A 14,292-nucleotide genomic window follows, 5' to 3' on the forward strand; every position below is an offset into this window, starting at 1 on the left:
CTGTGACAGTGCTAGATGATCCTGCAGTTCAGAACAGGGGCAAAGGTTTGTCTGTAGGGCAGGGGCGCACAGCTGGATGCTCTGCTCGGAGGTCATCTTCAGTGATGCTAATGAGATAAAGAATAGCACAAAAGGGAAACGGCATAAAGAAAGCAACACAATCAAGACACTCACTTTCACTCTGTCTTGAATGATATTGCGGGGTCTCCACACCTACAGTATGTTGATTTATGGTTATTGTTTGTTATATTGCCGTGAAGACAGACAAATGACATTATGGTACCTATTCATTATCAAGAGTCTGCCCTTCGCTGTGTCGAATCTTAGGAGAAAGATTGTTTTTTGTTTTTTTATTTTATTTTGGAAGTAACAAAGTGCATTATTCCTGGAGACACAACAAAGGTAATTGCGTAATTGATACCTCTCACCCACTAAGGACTCAAGTCTAGAGTGTGGCAAGCTAAAAGGAGTAGGTACTGTCTGTCAAGGACAGCCCTGTGCGGAATTTAGAATAGAATCGAGAACGACCCCTACATTCAAAGAATTTGAATTTATTGTGGTGACAAACAAGAAGCAGAATTGATATTGAGAAATTTATGATGTAAAATTAGAGTGTGTTTAATATTGAAGCTTCACATTATATCAGCTTTTTTTACAACATGAATGCCATACAAACATTATGTATATGTAAGGACTAAATTGCAAAACATTTGAAGACCTATTGACCATGAGATACAACAACCTTACCATTGTAAAGTCACTTTAAAAACATTTGGGTCAAAAATAACTCAATTTTGGGTCAAAAAAGGACTGACACAATATTTGGCTCAAATTGACCCAAATATTGAGTTTTTAGTTGTTTAATTGAAAATTAAAAACCAAAAACTGTTTTTGGAGCGGTTTTCCTGCAAAAAAGACCCTCAGAAACTGACCAAACTAACTCAGGAGGCAATTTTATCAGGTCGCCGTTTTTTTAATGCATTTTTTTTTATAACACAGCTGTTTTTAGAATGCACTTTCAAAAATGATAACTAGCAAAACATTGTTTCATTTCATTACTTTTACATAAAAACATATTGCTAAATTTCCAATATCAAAGAAATGTATTCTTCATATTAGTCTGTACAGTACTAATTCTGTTTTGAAGAAAAATGTACATTGCACACCTTATTCTATCTGCTTTGTGATGTGAACGGTTGCCTCTGAATTGCATAGAAGGTAATGAAACTTCCTGTAATTAAAATTCTATTCAACTGCATCTATTAAATGTAATTTACTGCTGAATTGTCAAGACCAAAACCACACATCTAATCAGGGGGCTCGATGTCAAACCAGCATCAGGTGATGTCCGTCCCCACCTACAGTTAGCAAGCGGTACTAATAGAAGATTTGTCGCTTTCAATTCTGTACATGAGCAAAACGATTTCTCCTGAAAAAAACTTTTGTGATGGGCTGCCTCGCTGATTGAGAAATAAAATGGGAAAACAGAGTGAGAACGTGACAGGGTTGTCAGTAGGCTAATGACAGGTTTATCTTGAAGGGAGCCAGAGACAAACATTACCTCAGACTTGCTGTACACCTCAAAGGCAGTGTCAGCTCATCAAGTCTGTACTGATTCGTCCTCGGGGAAATTCCTTTCGACTAATGTCCCTCCGTAGTTGTCAATGTTGGGTCACGCCATCATCATTAGTATTTGTATGTTGAAAATATGAAAAGAATTCCACGCTGCAGAAAAGTAAATATGTCTGAACTCCGTATGGTCTGCAACGACAATATTAAAAGAAAGAATAAACATTTAAAAAGTTGCTCACGGGCACTCGTGAGTTACAGTACTCTGAATATTATAGGAAAGACTCGCCCATCCTTTCAAAGGCTCAGAGCCAGTCGGGCAGGTTTTCTCTAGTTATGGGAGGGGGGGGTCTTCACCACATGAGGAACAGAAATTGTCGGTGGGTGTGCAAACAGTCAAAAACACAGTCAAGATTAGACTATGTTGGAAAATTCTTAATCACCAGTTAATTATTCTTGAGTGTCAACATTTTGAATGAGAACAGGTGTCTTGCTAAATCCAAAGTGTCTTTGTCATCAGTGGCGAGCATCTTTCATGATTTCTTTAAAATTGTGTGGGATTACACCCTAAACCCTTGTGATCAATCAAAGACTTTCCAAAACAAGCCCCGGGCGACACATGCAGGAAAAACCCTGATGTTTTCGTGCTAGGGAGCAGATGTTCTGTAGGGCCATCCTTCTCTCTACGAACGGATCCAGGTTCGGTCAACAACATACAGAGTTTGTGCCTCACACATTCAACAAGCTAACCGAATTCCGCGATATGCACCAAATCGGCTCATCGAGGCATGAGCCGGCGCTGTCGGGCCTTTGACAGACTCGGTGAGGGCGCAATCTGTCGAGATCCCAAAAGCATGCCAGATGCGGCTGTATCAACACCTCTTTTATCACATGAAGAGAGTCATCAAGGCAGCCATGACAGTAATTCAATCGGAGAGGGCCACACTGACAGAGAACTGTCATCCCAGCATGGATGAGTGCGATTGACTGTCTGACTGCACACGCTACTATTTTGGTATTGTGCGCTTTCTTAACAGATTTCTCTCGGGTACCCCCGACTTGAAAGGCAAAGTGCACATTCCTTCATAAGTGCCTGCCATTGGGCGTAAAATTCATGCGGAGGGTAAATAGGCCGCCACGGTCAGTGATGATACCTCCCACATTAGCACCCAGCAAAGTGATGATTTAACATCCAAACTGCAGATGTTCACTCTCTGGCTGGCTTGGGCAAACAATAGCTTAGTCTGATTAAACACATCAAGAGTTGACACTGATGTCTCATCAAATGCTGAAATACAGCTCTGCGATTTCAGTCTTATGGTGTCTGATTTTCTTTTTTTTTTTTTTTGGGGGGAGTATTAGTGCCCTCGCATTTTCGCTCAATTAAATGAAGTGTTAATTATGATAAGACCCGCTAATTAAATGGTAGAAAATATAGTTACTTGCTGATTCTATATTGTTTGTACAGGCAAATCTGTTTTTTTAAATAATGAAAAAAAAACAGTAACATTTTAAATTAGAACATTTCACATCAGTAGCTGAGAATATTTATAGTTTAGCATGGTCTAGTTTGTTTGGGGGGGGGGGGACCCAAGTGGAGAGAAGCCAGGACTCGGCAAGCACTTCCAAATGAAGTTTAAAGAAACACAAAACAAAAAAAAAAAATGAAACATGGGAATCAGAAAAACAATAACACTAGAATACCAAAGTTCTAAACAACAGGGTACAAAAGTAATAAACACTAACACTGTGAAAATACTGGAAATGGAGAGGAACAATAATGTGACCAGGACAAATACAGCAAACCAGCAGCGAACAAAAGCAGGGACCTCAACGAACGAGACAACGAGGAACATCAGGACAGGCCGCTTACAGTTAGAGGAAGCTGACTAGGTGACAAGAGTTAACAAGCACTGGTGGATGCAATCAAACAAGACACTGACAAGAAGTACAAGAAACATCATCAAACTCAAAATCTAAACAAAACCAACCCAAACCCAGAAGACGTACAACTACTTACAAACCCCCAAATGTCATCATAGTTAGTAAGGGCTCAGGGAACACGCTCATGGCTCGCATGATGAATGTCCAAAACCAAAAAACAGGTGAATCCTGATCGGTCCTTACCTGTGTGCATTTAGCAGTTGATCTCAATCCCAGTCGACTGGCGAAAATGTGTTTTTACGGGTATCAACTTATTTTTCCATTGTCAGCAGTAAAATGTTTTTTCTAAAATTAATTTGACAACTAAAATGATTTTTCGTGTCTACAATATTCACAATTTTATAGGCATGTTTTTTTTTTCATTTGCTATCACCCGAAACTGACATCAGAGTTGCACTAGTAACAACCAATCACAAGTCAGCTTGGGAATGTCACATGACCAAACCCAAACAACAGGCGAGCTGTTCAATTATTATCAGACCTTTGAGTACAGTGGTGGCATTTTTGTTCAACAAAAAGTTGAAGAATGTGTTTTGAAGCTATCTATTGTAGTATGATAAATGTAGTGACTAATAATGAATATTAAATAAGTGACCAATAAGAAAAGAGTTTTACAAGTAAATAAGTGCTTGTTATAGTCCAGTGTATTACAGCACCTGCCGTTCATTTTCAGGAGGCTGTGGAACGTGGACAAAAGCCATTCAGTTGCAAAAACTACATGCAAACTCACGGCGTGCTATCCAATAAAAGAATCAATTGAAAAATGATAAATGAAAGAGAGAAAAAAATAGTTTCAAAATAAAAACGGCTGCATGCAACAACGCAGAGCGAGCACAGACGTGATTGGAACGCTTTCACAACATCTGAGCGGCAGCCAGCAAAAATAGTTAATTCAAAGTAGTGACCGTACAGTATATTCACTTCAATCGTTAAAGAAAAGGATAGACACTGTAAGATATCAATATGTGTTGTACGGCAATGAGGACTTAATATACTGTGTTGTGATTAAGAAATGCTGTGTAAATAAAGAAAATACATTCATCCGATGTTAAGGTTCCCAGTCATCCTACAATTAATGCCACAGAGGTAAACGCATACCACCGCCACAACAGAATATGAAGGTATGCCTTGACTCGATTGATTGCAAAGATTTTGTGGACTCTCGGGTTGTGGCCGGCGAATCTTCAAGCCTGTTACTCGAATTGCCTTTGAATGGATTTGAAACAACCCAAGTGATTTGTTCGGAATTGATATTCGTGAAGGAAACGTAGAAGCTTCGTGAACTGGTCTGAGCAATCACATGACACGCAGTTGGCACAAGCCAATGTCCAGATAGACTTGTCACAAATGTAGATTTATGTCCACTTGCTCCATTGTAGGATAGTCGTGCTTCTCGGAGACTGACGGCCTTGTGGGAATCCTTACACATATCCCAAACATGCCACAGCAAAGTCTCAAGCCACTTCACGATCACACCGTGAAGAGAAAAAATGTGTTTCGAAATAACAAGCACTTGAAGCCAACTCATTACCTCGGTGACATTGCTTCTTCCACAGCAAGCCCCAACTCTTTATTCTCCGACGCAATGCTCACCCACATCAAATTTATTGCCCTCATTTATATTCTCTTGTATAGTCAGTAAGCATTACATAGCTGCTGAACCGTTTGAGGCAAATAGTTGGAGTGGAATGCAATGCACCGGCTGAGGAGATGTCAATGCAGAAACAGTGCCAAATACTTCTGACCACAAATATTGAAGCGTAAAAAGCGCAGCCCTCAATAACATGATAGAACTTATATGCTTCTTCAACTAAAAGCTAGATGCCATTGATACACATTAACACACGTATAATGGCATATACGCTTTGTCAGGATGTTTAAAGCAGCATGAAAGGCTTGTTTTGGTTTTTTTTAAAATCATATTTCTGGGGCATAATTACCCTTCACCTGTGTGCGGCATTTTGTCCAACCAATCTTTACATCAAAGACATGTCACATCAAAGCGAAAGCATTGAAAGGAGCCAGCAGGAAACTGAAATTTCACCCAGATGGCAAGGACATGGAAAACTTCAACATGGCACATCAACTTAGTTATCACACTGGTGTGACATCCCTTGGCTAAAATACTGCGACGATGATGTGGAATTGATATCTCATAGTGGTGAGTCAATATTGATCTCATTTCCTGCTCATCACTACCTGACCGTTTACTGTTGTTTGAGGTTTAATTGAAAGCATAGGCTTTAACATGTTTAACATGTTTGCATTTGCCAGTTGGCAGGGGACACAATGTAAAACAGGCCTATGGGCATTATGACAAATTGAGGTATTTAGCCATAAAAATAAAAAAATTAAAGTTGATATTTTGCCTGCAAGAATGAAAAAAATCCTGTGTTAACGACTTCTGTCTATCAGCCGTTATTTCAGAAGTGGCGGTGGGAGGAATGGGGTGGGGGGGGAAAGTCCCTGTCTATACACGTTGGTGCATTACCAAACATTACGTGACACTATAGTTAATGACCACAGAGTAATGGAAGCACGAAGGGGCAAATCTGCGGAACTTTTGGTGATTCGAGGACCATTCCCTAAAAAGCAATGATATGTAGTATTTCATCCTGGAACAAGCCAGCGTGAAAGCAACTCAGGAGATTGCATAATTAATAAGAATGATAATGTCCCTGTCATTGTCGTGGTAATCCAGGATTGCTATTTATATTGGTGGAACAACCAGGACACGTTTTATTTTACGACACATTGTGGTATTTTTGATATCTTTCTCATCTGATCTTCCTCCGGTTAGATATTGGCGATTTCAAATATTTTGGTTATATCAGATGCCAAGTATTGCTGTTTATTGTTGATTACAGGACTCCAGAAGGCACATGCAAAGAGTCCCCTATGACTGAATGATTGAGAGGGAGAGACATATTCAGCCACCTCCATGGAGACCTTAATTGTCCATGTTTGCAACACTGATGTTTGCAAGAAATTCAAATCAAATGCAGCTGGTTGAGAACACAAATATCTACGCTCCCATCTTGAGCATCTTAATAATTTGAAGTCATCAGCTCCTGTGGGAACAAGTCTGAAGATAACCCTTCCAGGAAGCCCATGTTAGAGTCAATGAGGCATAAGGGAAGAAAAACAGAGAAAAGTCATCTCGGCGGGTAAAATTCAAATGGGTGCTGGACAAATAAGGCACGTGAAAAAGAAAATGTACTGTCATTAAATGGAACGGGACAAAAATGCAAATGCTTCTTACCTATGATCAAAAACTATATAGCAGCTGGAACATGAGTCATGATTGACGATGCGCTTATGGAGACTTGACACAGAACGACAGTCAGGAGCTAGTTATATCTGCGCAACCACTTTCCTTCCTTTTCCACACTCAACTAAACATAAGCGCACAGGAAACAAACACCCGCCGGGTACAAGCATAATCCCCCCCCCCCCCCCCCCCCCCCCCCCCACACACACACACACACACACACACACGCACACACGCACACGCACACGCACGCACCCGCACCAGCAGCACCACTTTCCCTTGGAGTGCACTACTTATCCACCAGGAGGAGCTGTTTCCTCTTACCCTATGATGAGTCATCAAAATAACATGCCTTCTCTAGGAAAGCATGCAAAAAGAGTTCATGCCTGTTGATGTTGATTTGACACGTTCCATTTAAACAGGTTCCATATATTTTGCATTGATTTCAACAACTCCACAACTGATTGCATCCGATGACTGGAAGCTCACCTTATTGTATATGACTCCAGGAAATGGCCAAAGTATAATACACAGCTGCCATTACAATGCCAGTCCAGGGATGGACTGTCCATTTGGTATACAGGGCAGATGCCCAGTGAGTCGGCTTCTTTTAGGGCTGATGCAGTGCTATTCCTCCGTTTAACCCCAAAAGGTCAGGCCATTATGGACAGTGAACTGAACGAATCGACATCAGTGGTAGAGCTTTACTGGTAAACAAAGGTGGGCAGGGGCCGGGCCAGGTGGCTTGAGTCAAAATGCCAGGGATGAGTTATTTTTTGTTTGTGTGTGTGTGTGTGTGTGTGTGCCAGTCCAGCCCTGTGCAAGTCCAATTCTACATTACATAAATAAATAAACTGAACATGAGTACCTTTGTTAGGCATTATATTTAAATCAGATTTTCCTCCGTGTTTTTTATCTAGGAAAAGTCGTCGTAATGTTCTGACTGTTCAGCGTATAGTCACAGTGGATACAAATGATGTGACGGCAAGAATTTATTATTTTTTTAATTTATTATTTTAGCTGCTAACACTGGTACTGTATTTATTTTTTGCTTTTGCACAATGTTCTTCTACTGTATTTTGAAATAACAGTCACATATCATATCGCAAATCGATTTGCCAACAAATTACTGTATATTCTACATTAACTGAACTGTTGTTGTCAGCTGCATTCCAAGCCATCAGATACATTTTGGTCACATGCACTTCTTAGCCATACAGTTAAGTTTTGATTAACAAATGCCTCCTGCTCATCTCTGATTAACTCAATGCATGAAGAAAAAAAAAAGATGACACCTTTTGATTAGACTCTTTTAAATCAGGCAGAAAGGAATGCACATTGACTCTCAGCTCGCCTTGGGGCCTCAGCCTGCACTAAACATGTTTTTTTTGGTGTTTTTTTAGTGTTGAGCAGAGGTGTTGTACTCAGTGGCCTTGGGTGGATCATAAACAGTTATTATGGCATAATTTCAATTCCATAAGAGTGCATTTCTATTTCATAATGTCACAAACAAATGAGTAACGGCTTGATAACATGAGTAGGGCCTCGGACATGCTAACAATAAGACAAAATGAACTGCACTTATTTTAGGCTTTCAAATATCTTCTGGAGAAGATCAAGCTTAAAGATATTAAAAATATTTAAGCTTTGTCATTTTCATGTATCTCCCCAATGAGTATTCCTATTTCAACTTTGCACAATAGTGGCCTTCTGATTCAGAGCTGTCTTTTTACAATCCCATACTAGAGCCATCTTCTCAATTTTGAAGAGAAAACTTAGTTGTGTGTATGAAAAAACATGCATGCAAGTAGAGACATGATGCACACTGTCATGAACATGTCAGTCAAAATCCAGCCAAAATCCTGACTTACCAAGAAGATATAACAACATAAACCAGGGATATACTCCAGCCCGACCATCTATAATTCTACTGAACCTCTTGCGAAATATACAAGAGTGGTGCCATTAAACATCACCCGGCACACACAATGCGCGCGTGCAGCTGAAATAAACAAAACAAAGAAAAGAAATGAAAGAACACACGTGTGCAGTTTTAAGTGATCATATTCACCGAATACTAGACTTCTAACCAAGATATATTTATGTATTACACTTTTCAAAGCGCTGTTATCATTTTTTGGGATAATGTGTGTTCTTTGACTTAGATCAATGACACCAACCCTAAATGAGAATGACAAAGGTAGAAGGGCTCTCTGGCTTCAGAGTAACAGAGTGGGGACACCTAACATAGAATTATACGCAATTATGAAAAAATGTCTCCAAGCCTAAGAGGTGCATGTGAGAGGGGAACCAGGCAGACTGTATTCATTTCACGCTGCCCCCAGGTGCTGAGAGGATACAGCACTTCTTTTCATATTGGCATCTGTTTGATCAAACTAGCAGTCACAGAATAGCTGCAGGTCTGATCTAAAAGTTCTGTTCGGATTCAAAGGAGACCAAAAGCCTTCAACCCACTGCGGGCTCTTTCCACTAACGCGGCTGAATTGCTTCTTTGAGCCCAGTTGCAGCTTTTTTCTTTTTCCTTTTTTTCTCAGAAGGCTCAACAAATCCTGCTCTTGTTTTCCCCGTTGTGTTTCACAGTCATGACAATATTTTCCAGCAAGGGTGTGAAATGCAGCCGCGAAGGAATCTGATAGCACATGTGTACATTGATTGAAACTGATAGCGCTGTCAGTGTGCATGGTAGAATATAAAAGAGAAACCACAACTAGTAGATTCAGTGAAAGGAAGTGTAGCTTTTGCACAGATCTGTTGTATGTTGATTGTGACGCAGAGTGCCACAGTAGATGACCGATAATCAAGTGTGTATGTGTGTGAGATGTGAATGGCTGCACAACAAAGAGCCCGAATGGATTTTAAGTCAAAGCTCAAACGGTGACGAGGCTGCATTCCCCGAGCTTTATGATGTGAAACACCAAAGGAATAGAAACAATGATGGCATTCATAGGATGTCATTTTCTTCAACGTTTATCTGAGGAATTTATTAGGTATTCCTCCTGTTTCCATAACGTAATGTGTGCACCTTGTTCAAAGCAGACCTTGAAAGTGGGTTCATACGAATAGTGTCTAGGTCAGTTGCTGGCCACAGTTAACATCCCTCATTACACACACTATAGAGAACCTATATATATAAACAAAAAGTCGGCCAGTACAGGAACTCCACCCAGCAATATGGCCTCCATTCTTGCCATAAGATCTTGTCATCTACAAAGTTTTGCTGTGGGTCCATGTCTCCGTGGATCCCCGTTAGTTCACTGTCACTGTAAAGTGAGAACATAAACAATCTTTTTCACACCTTCACAAGAATGATGTGCAGCCCCGATAGCCAATCCGTGTCCCTTCATTAAAGTAATCTCCTCAGAATAGAGGAGAAAACTACTGCTCAGAGCTTGCATTGTTCCTGCATTTTGTCTCGCCACCGAGCAAGAGGGCGATTGGCTATTGCTTTGTGACTAACTTGTTTCTTAGCAATAAGTTGCGCTACATTCACATGGTCTTTTTATACTCGTCAAATAAATGACTGAAAATTTTCAGCCCTGTATCAAACACACCTATTATCTGAGGACATGTGCAGAAAATCTTGCACCGCATCGTCTACCAGCTGAACTATATATATATATATATATATATATATATATATATATATATATATATATATATATATATATATATATATATATATATATATATATATATATGTGTCAAAATAGTGTCAACACTTCTCTGGAAAGACCCTACATTTTATCAGATCTTTTACACCTGGGAAATTTGGACTGAAACAAAATGCTTCTGAAACTATTTAGTTGGTGAGTACAGTATCACCTGACCGCAAATCTGACAGGACTCACCACGCATTCCCTATCAAAGCCTTTGCGATGACATTGTTTCAACATGATGAGAATTCCCCCGGTGCTTTGACAGTTCACGTTGTGTCAGCCAGGAAAATAAGTATGTCAGGTGAAGTTGTTTTGAAGAACGGATAAGGAAATATTTTTGCTGTGCTCTGAGTGTAAACGGTCACTTGTACGCGTCCCAGGGCTACGAGTAAGGTGCTGTGAAGAGCTAGTGATATTTCCTGCCACTTTTGAGACGGAACAGATAGGGTGTGTTGCCTGAGAGTCTTCTGAGTGTGCATCAGTCATTTCGACGATTAGAGAGAATCACAGCAAATCAAAATGTCGTTAAAAAAATATCTCTTGAAGCGTATAAAAGTGACATGATTTACGCTGATTGCTGCTCTTGTTTTGGGGATAATATTGAGCAGATGTCAGTCAGAGTGAACCCGCTTACCACTTATGTCAGATATACACACAGTCATCTCATCAAGCTGATTCAACAAAAGCCAACCAACAAACGAGTGTGCACGTATTACTCACTCCTGAATACAGAGTATTGTGTCATGCCCAAACATCCTTTTTAGTGTGTGAAAAAATAGCTCATTCAGAGCTTCAGCTTTGGAGATGAACACAACAAACTAATGTACATATTTCCAAAAAGTTTTGTTTCCATAGAAGGGAGTTTTTTTCTCTTTTTTTGGAAAAAGAACAGAGCGCGTTCTAAACTGGTGCCGCAGGGCGCAAAGATAAAGAGAGCAATACTTAGGCTGCGGTCACAATGGTATGCAGACAGTCATGAAAGCAAAGCTGTACCTGTTGCATCTTGCAAATTCATTTGTTGAATATTGTGAAATTTCACAGCTTAAATTGAGAAACCACCAGCAATTTTGTGTGAAAGCACCAGCAAAGGAAAAGATGTTAAATGATCATTTTGACTAGATCTTTAAAGTGACATCAATCACTTTTATGGCAAATCCATGTTTGAACAAAGGGTTGCACTCTGTGGAACTGTGTCTATTATTGGAAAAAAAAAAAAAAACATGTCTGAAGAGTGTTCAGACAATCACATGTATCCAAAGAAGATTGAATTCACATCACTTGATGTCCTTCCAAGGAGATGAAACGGGGATCCTCATTTTGAGAATGCCAAATATGTCTGACATTACATGCTGTCGAAATGGACGCGAGCGGGACGGCGCACGAATTGTGGCTCCGCTCCCATTGGTCATAGAACACGGGCGCAAGGTGTGGACCTGTGATTAGGACATCAGTAAATCTTCCCACCCATGGAGCCTTGAGGAGGTGCTTCCCCACAGGTCAATGCACTGCTGCAGGGATGCGCCTCCCTTTCCTCCCAGTCTGCCCTTGTGGATAAATCTCAAGCTTTGACCTGGATCCCGTCCACCTGCCTATCTTGCAGGTCACACCAGAAGCAAAATGTCTTTTATTTTTAAATTCACATTCTCCCTGACCTCCCAGCACACACAGCATGATTAATTTCATTTGCAAAAAGCCAATGGTCCAATGTTGCAATAGGGTGGTGAAATGTGATAAATAAATGTGATAAGTGACAGGCAAACTTGCATACCTTTTTGGTTTTTTTTACATTTTCCTCAGGCAAATTCCTCACTGACAATCTCATTTTCTTTGCTTTCTTTTTTTTATTTACAACAATCAGGCTCATTTCTCTTTGAGACTATAAAGCAGTGCTTCTCGAATATATTTTGCCAAGCCCCCCAGGAAAGAGAAAACTTTAGCATCCCCCCAGTCATTGCGCTGACTATAAATAAGTTTACTATCCCTAAAAATAGTAAAAGTATACCTAAACATGTATCCTTTCTAACATTAACGAAAGAAAATAGCGATATAAATCAACTTTAAACAATGTTCGACAGAAAAAACAACATCAGAGTGATAGAAACTAAAACAGACAAACAAAAAAAAAACTAAAAACAAGATAAAAATTACTTTTTTAAGTGAAATTTCAAGGTTAACACTTAACCCTAACCCTAACCCCTAACCCTAACCCACTTCACATGACAAAAACAAAGCCTTTTCCCTGGGGTCATCCGCACCCACTATTTGAGAAGCACTGTTATAACATAAGATAAGAGCTTTGTCATCCAATCTGTCCATAAACGTTAACGGTTAAAGATGTAAAATTACTTACACTTTACTTAGGGTGAAAAATGTGTATTGAGAGACTTTTAACATTAGTGTGAATGTGAATCCGAACACAAACAATTCACCAGGTATAAGAGGATGTACACACTTTTGCAACCCCAATAACTCATTTCTTTATTTTTACAACCCCTTTTTTTTCTCCCAGTTGATTTGTACAGATTATATGTCACAAGAATGGTGAGCTTCAATTCTTAAGTCATTTATATTGGGGTCATTTTTCTTTTTATAACACACAAAAAAAAAAAAATGGCATTAGAACAAAGCGTGTGGACCATTTTAAGAATATTTTCGCAGAGTCTATTATTAATATTACTTGTAGTAGTAATAGTAGTTGTAGTTGTTGTCTTTTTACTCTTTCAGAATAACTGGTGTGAAGAAAATTATTTCAACAAAGAGATAGTGATGACTTTTTCCCAGCAGTTAGCATAATTTTCAGACTATAAGGCACACGTAGAATTCCTTAATTTTCTCAAAAATCAACAATGCATTTTATAATCAGGTGAACCTAATCATAGGGTGTGCCAAATATATAGACATTTATAAATACAGGCTTCATTTAGATTGCATTTTATAATCCAATGCAATTTATGATCCCAAAAATATGATAATTGTGTAAAGATCTTGGCTGACCTGATGGGCACCTGACCTGATGTTAGAAGCATAAATTGTTGATATTGGGTGCCTGCCCAATATATGAAGCATACTTTCCGCTGCTTGTGGCAGATGAAGCTCCAGCCTGTGCTTGTCTAAAGCTCAGAATGCCCATTAACAAACTCTTCCCCCTCAGGTAATGACCACCTGAGCTATCAAAGACAAGTGTGCCTGTGACGCCGCCTACTCCTCACTCTCATCACCACACTCCATCTTCACACCACTTTAGTCCCCCACCCAAATGCTATTCAATCCACCAGCCATAAAGGCTTTTTTTTTTCTCTTAATTAAATCCACCTTTTAAGCCTTTCGACAGTACCTCAAAAACAGTTAATATAGAAATATAATATAATATAATATAATATAATATAATATAATATAATATAATATAATATAATATAATATAATATAATATAATATAATATGAAGGAAAATGAAGTTGGAAAGGTTTGAGTTGGTCAATATATCGATGTCAAAACACAAAACTTACCTGCAAATAACGACCAACAGTATGTTATTAAATTATAACACACACACACACACATATATATATATATATATATATATATATATATATATATATATATATATATATATATATATATATATATATATATATATATATATATATATATATATATATATATATATATATACCGTATGTATACAGTGATCCCATCCACTTAATGGGGGCTGTCAACCCGCCGCGAAGTCTGAAACCCACGAAGTAGGGTATCAGTTCCTTGATTTCTATGTACACCCCAATATAGCCGCAGTAACCATAAACAATCCTTTTTTTTTGTATTTTTTGCATAT

The sequence above is a fragment of the Hippichthys cyanospilos genome, chromosome 2, assembly GCF_059441005.1.
Source record: "Hippichthys cyanospilos isolate Australia breed blue-spotted pipefish chromosome 2, RoL_Hcya_1.0, whole genome shotgun sequence".
Lineage (NCBI taxonomy): Eukaryota > Metazoa > Chordata > Actinopteri > Syngnathiformes > Syngnathidae > Hippichthys > Hippichthys cyanospilos.